The sequence below is a fragment of the Crocuta crocuta genome, unplaced genomic scaffold (assembly GCF_008692635.1).
Source record: "Crocuta crocuta isolate KB4526 unplaced genomic scaffold, BGI_CrCroc_1.0 scaffold179, whole genome shotgun sequence".
NCBI classification, from domain to species: Eukaryota; Metazoa; Chordata; class Mammalia; order Carnivora; family Hyaenidae; genus Crocuta; species Crocuta crocuta.
Genome location: NW_027551568.1, coordinates 5,113,846 through 5,119,845, shown reverse-complemented (window position 1 = coordinate 5,119,845; position 6,000 = coordinate 5,113,846). Strand labels below are relative to the sequence as shown.

Below are 6,000 nucleotides of genomic sequence, written 5' to 3'. Positions count from 1 at the left end.
CCCCGTTAGCCAGCAGAGAATTATTGGCACTGAAGGGGTTCGAGACACCGTGGCCCACCCTGCTCAGGTTTGGGAGCAAACAACTAGAAGTGTAGGTGAGCCAGAGTGACGCCAAACCTCAGCTTTAACACCGATGAGAAGCACGCTGGAGACTGCGGCCCAGGGGTGTGGGGGTGTCTGCAGGAATACACACCCCAGATGGTAGGCCTCCCCGCCGAGCGCATCCCATCCCGACAGAGAATGGGGCCTCCCGCAGGCACAGGCAGGCTGGCTCCCCAAGAGAGAGGAGGCAGCTGCTTGGAGCACACCCAAAGCCCTCTTTAATCCCACCAGTCAGACCCAGGAAACACCCTCCTTGGAGCAAAGTGAGCAAGGGATGGAGACTGGCCACAATGCCCCTCACTTAGTCACATGTGGAAACAATGGTCACATCAGGAATCTCGTGTCCAAAGGCTGGGAGGAGAAGGCGGATAAATTGTTATCATTTATTTATTTACCATTTATTTTTGAGAGAGAGAAAGAGACAGAGTACGAGCGGTGGGGGGGAAGGGGACAGAGAGACAGAGTGGGAGACACAGAATCCGATGCAGGCTCCAGGCTCTGAGTTGTCAGCACAGAACCCGATGAGGGGCTCAACCTCACGAACCCAGAGATCAGGACCTGACCCAAAGTCAGACGTTTGACAGACTGAGCCACCCAGGCGCCTCGATGAAATGCTATTTAGATATAAGTGTGTACTTGTAGCCTGGAGGCTGGCCCTGGGACATGGCAGATCAATTTCACCCATGCTTTGTGGGATTCGTTCAAAATTTAAGACTCTCTCCCCCATCTTGGGTCAGGAAGGTAGTAGACTCAGTAAAGGGGCATTGAGTTAATATTTATTAAGTGAGATACCACAGCACTAAATAAACATTTTTAGTGTTTACACTTAGAGATAAGACAGTTGATTTCTATGACAGGAGAGGCAGTACCAACCACCCCATCAGCTAAATAATCACAGCGCAAAAATCTCAAACAAATCAAGGGTACAGCCTTAAATTAGTCAGCATAGCTCTGTTTTATTTATGGATCTGTTATCTATTACATATAAACTTAACATTTAACTAGGTGTGTCACCTAGGCAAGTTGCTTACCCTCTCTGAGTCTCAGTTTTGCCTGTCAAAAAGGAATCATAAAACGACAGGAGATAATCCCCACCATAGTTTCTTAAAACAATTTTTTAAATGTTTATTTATTTATGAAAAAAAGAGAGAGCAACAGAGCGCCAGCAGGGACATAGAACCCGAAGCAGGCTCCAGGCTCTGAGCTGTCAGCACAGAGCCCGACGCCGGGCTTGAACCCACGAACTGTGAGATCAGGACCTGAGCCAAAGTCGGATGCTAAACCGACTGAGCCACCCAGGCGCCCAGAAAAAACTTTTTAAAATAGGGTAAAATTCAAACCCAATGACAAAGGGATAGATCAAAAATTTCTACTTCCGGCCAGGATGGAAGAACTGGAAACAGATTTACTCTCCCACTACCAGAAAACCAGATACCATATATGTTGCAATAGTTTTCAGATACTAGGCAAGAGGGAGTGCAGGACTGGGAACCTGAGAGGAAGGAAATGGACATGGTGACCCCACAGCTGCCCCAGCTTACTGCTTCCTAGGATGCAACATCGGATGAGGACCCGGGGGGAGCCCAGCAGGTGCACCAGGTTAAGAGAAAAAAATCAGAGTTTGGGAGGCCACTGTGCCTAGAAATTGTAGGGCAGAGTCCCAAAGAGGAGGGAGCTGCAGAGAGAGAGAGAACACTACAGAGATTCCAGTGTCCTCAAGGCTTTGGCTAAGTGCTGAACATGCTTGGAAAACAAAACAAAACAAAACACAAAACAAAACAAAACAAAAAACTGCACCAGACCAGGAGAAGAACCACCAAAAATAACAGGGATAGCAATTTCTGGAGCTCACACTGAGCTGGGAGGAGTCAGTGTTCCTATTAGCCAGAGTGAAAAAAGCACACAGGCGTCAGGGAGATGGGTGCTACCACAGTAATAGTGATAAACTAGCTCTTGACTAAAGGCAGCTCTGGATCCAACCTAACAAAACCTAAAAGCATGTCTGGAAAGGATAAAATGAATCCTAAACAATGTAACGACACGTCAAAACTCCAACACTGTTAAAGAAAATGACGCAAAGTCTGGTACACAGCATGTAAAACGTACAATGCCTAGCATCTAATCAAAAATTACCATGCACACAAAGATGCAGGAAAACGGGATCCGCAACCCAGGGGAAAACCCATCAGGGGAAATGAGAGAGATGTGGAACCAGCAGACCAGGACATGGAAACACTAATAATAAGAAGAAATGAGGCATCGGCTTAGAAGGGAGGCAACGAAATTGCAATTATTTGTCGACATGATGACTGACGATGCAGAAAATCAACAGAAGCGCAGGTGAATTCTAACAACAATCCTAAAAGGCAGGTGCTTCTAGTATCCACACTTGAAGGACGAGTCCACTAGGCACAGAACAGTAAGAAACTTGTCCAAGGTCACACAGCTGGCAAGTGGCAGACCTCAGACTTGAACTCAGATGTCTGGCTCCAGAGATAGAAAAAAGACACTCTAGAAAGACTCATAAAATAACATTTCTTTACACCAGTATTGAATATGTCAAAAACATAATTGAAAATAGGCTACCACGGGGGGCCTGGGTAGCTCAGTTGTTTGAGCGTCTGTCTGCTCTTGATTTTGGCTCAGGTCATGATCCCTGGGTCATGGGCTCAAGCCCCACATCAGGCTCCACGTTGAGCATGGAGCCTGCTTAAGATTCTCTCCCTTCTTCTCCTTCCCCACTTGCAAGTGCATGCACTCTCTTTCTCTCAAAAAAAAAAAAAGTAAAAGATTAAAAAAGAAGAAAATAGGTTGCCATTCACAACTGCGAGCAAACCTATAATGTATCTAGGAATCACCACAAGGAAATCCTTCTCATATAAGGTGACCATATGGTTTATCACAAAGTTGAGACTGAAAAGAGCTAACGGGAAAGGCATTGGGACTGTCCCAACAGACTGAGACATATGGTCACCCTACTTACAGAAACAACTGTAAATCCTAAAGACCCTAAAGAGAAGATCCAAATTAAAAAAAAAAAGAAACATTCTGCCTTTTGGGGGATGGAATGCCAATTCTCCAATTAACCTGTACATTTCATGCCATCATAACAGAAAGTTATTTAGGAACTAGATTAACTTACTCCAAAATGTGTATGCCCTCCAGAGTCTGTCAGGTGTGAAATGATGTACCTGTGAGCTTACAGTGAGCCCATCGGAAGGTCTAGGGGTCCCTGCCTGAGTCCCATTTCTGATCGCAGGCACATTCCTGCCCCCAGGCAGCTGCCGGTGACCAGAGCAGACTCCTCACTCCACTGGCACCTCAGCTGTAGAGAAAAAGTGGTCAGGCGGGAAGCCCACCCTTGTCTGTCAGTCTGTCTCCCCACATCATTTGCACGACTCTTTGTGAGCCAACCAGCCACTCGCCCGAGGCGGAGCTTAGATCAGCAGGGTGGATTTTCTACCTGAAAGCGGGATGTGAATCTCCAAATGGCTGATGCGCAAAGTGGCCGTTCACCCAAGACTGTGAACATCTCAAGAGCAGAAAACCGGAGACCCGCGGGCCCAGAGAAGGCAGTCCACAAAACGTTCCCTAGAGGACGCGGAAGGAAATTGAAGGGTGGGAGCGACGAGAGGGGCAAGGAAAGAAGTGGGAGAAAGGCAAGGGGGGCACGGGAAGGGCACCAGAGAGCCACGTTGGGAGGCTGAGCCTGCTTACTGTCCCAGCTGGGCCCCAACACGGTGACGGAGGGGCATGGCGGATGGAGGCAGATGTGCCTCGTTCACCTCCCAGCTCCAGTACGCACTGACGGTGTGACCTTGGGCGATTCTCCCAAGCTCTTCAGATGGAAGCCTCTAGACAAGGCACATGTCCACCTGGGACTGAGTTTACGGGGGGAGGTTACGGGGATCGCTGACTCGGATTCTGGCAAAGAAAGGGGTCACCCAGCAGGTGCCTCCAGTGTCCCAACAGGGAAGCCAGGGTCCCTTTGGGGACCCCACACTGCCGGCCAGACTGCGGCTTTGCCGTGGGTCTCTGTCCCAGTCCCTCTTTCCAGCTGCACGTTCCCAGTCCTGGGACACGATTGGACCCCTCTCAGCTGCTGGGCCTCAAACCGAGGGCTGTCATTTCAATCCGCAGCACCCTGCAAATAACAAATCTGAACCACTGTGGCTCCGGTGCTGAGAGAGGCGGTCGATCGACTGCAGGAGGACCGTCAAAGCCGCTGACTTGAGAGCGCGTATTCTATCGGCACTTGCCACAGTGCGATGGCCAACTGCGAGGATGGCCTGTCATTAAAAGGTTACAGCTGACGAACGCGTCCCGTCTACCTTTCTCTGGGTTCTGGTGCACACGCACAGAGCTGCCCCATCATGGGCAAAACAGCGCTGTAGCCCACTCAGAGCTAAAACCCTTTCTATCTGTTAACTACGCGGTTCTCATCGTCACAATCCTCGTTTTACAGATGCGGGAGCCAAGGCGTGTGTGTCCCGCGTCGCACAACCAGGGGAGGTAACCACATCCGGTGAGAATATTCCCTGTCGATCCTGACCAGGGCACTGGACGCAGAGGCAGCACCGGGGCGAGGGGCAGGAGGTACGGGAGCCGGATGCCTGCACCAGCCTGAGCCCTTTCGCTAACTGCTGGGGACCCGGCTGCCGCACCTGTAAAACAGGGACATCGTGTGCTCCTGCTTCCTAGCGGGGCTGGGAGGGTCTGAGCACACGGACTGCACGAGACACAGGCTAGAGAGGAAGCAAGAACACGGGGTCTGAAGCCAGATGGCCGGGGTGTGACCCTGGAGTTACTTCACCTCTCTGTGCGTCAGACTCCGTCTCTCAAAAGGACACTCGTACGGTTTTTTTTAAATCTTTTTTAACGTTTATTTGGTTTTGAAAGAAAGAGAGACAGAGGCATGAGCGCAGGAGGGGCTGGGAGAGAGGGAGACACAGAATCAGAAGCAGCTGCAGGCTCCAGGCTGTCAGCACAGAGCCCGACGCGGGGCTTGAACTCACAGATCGAGAGATCGTGACCTGAGCTGAAGTCAGATGCCTAACCCACTGAGCCTCCCAGGTGCTCCTCATGGGGCTTCTTCTATGGGATGTATGGTGACAAAATGCAGGGGCACATGTGACGAACTTAGCTCTCAGACTGCTTAGCTTTTACTTATGTATCCATAAAATGTGTTTCTGTTGTGTGTCATATGCATGCCCGGCACATATAAGGAACGTATTTGGACACAACAGTCCTGAGCAAGGTGCCTGGGGCCGCAGGCACTCAAAAGCAAACAAAATAAATGAGCACTATTCTTACTGAAGGGCTGTTGTATTTCAAGAGGGGAGTTAAGTTCTTAAATCAGTGCACAGGACAAAAACGAAACTTAAGTTGCCCTTGACGATGCCAGGGACCGTCCAGAGCTGGGCAGAGGGCTGCGTCTTCCATGCACGTGAAGGGCCTGGCTGGTGCCCAGGACAAATGAGCGCCCCCCACGGAAACCACAGGGGTGAACTCAGGGCAGGGCGGGCTGCAGAGTCTGGCTCAGGGCTCCGTGGGGACGGGATGTCATCCGTCACCACTCACGGCCGTGCAGTCATTCGGCCTGTCCCTCTCCTCCGTCGATGGGACCGGCGGGCTTCAGCTCACCTTCTCAGCCTAGCCCGGGAGACCCTCCACCGCGGCGGGCTGTCCTCCCCTCGGGACACCCTGCACTCCAGCGAAGCAGCCTTTTCACGTGGCTGCCGATTCCCTGGGCTTCCCGTGAACCTGCACCGTGTGCTTGGCCGAGGTCCAGGCCACCCACTCTCTCCGCCAACACAAACCCCAAGTTTTTCTTCTCCAGCAACATCCACCTTCGGCCTGACGGGTTTGGGTTACTTGGGTCACGACACGGCAGCGCTG

The 6,000-nt window shown here is 51.1% G+C and overlaps 1 protein-coding gene across 1 annotated transcript in view; it reads right to left on the bottom strand.

Annotated features, from left to right (window-relative positions):
• EVC2 (EvC ciliary complex subunit 2) overlaps positions 1-6,000 on the bottom strand; it is a 135,925-nt gene that overhangs the window by 28,256 nt on the left and 101,669 nt on the right. The gene's annotated exons all lie outside the window — the stretch shown is intronic.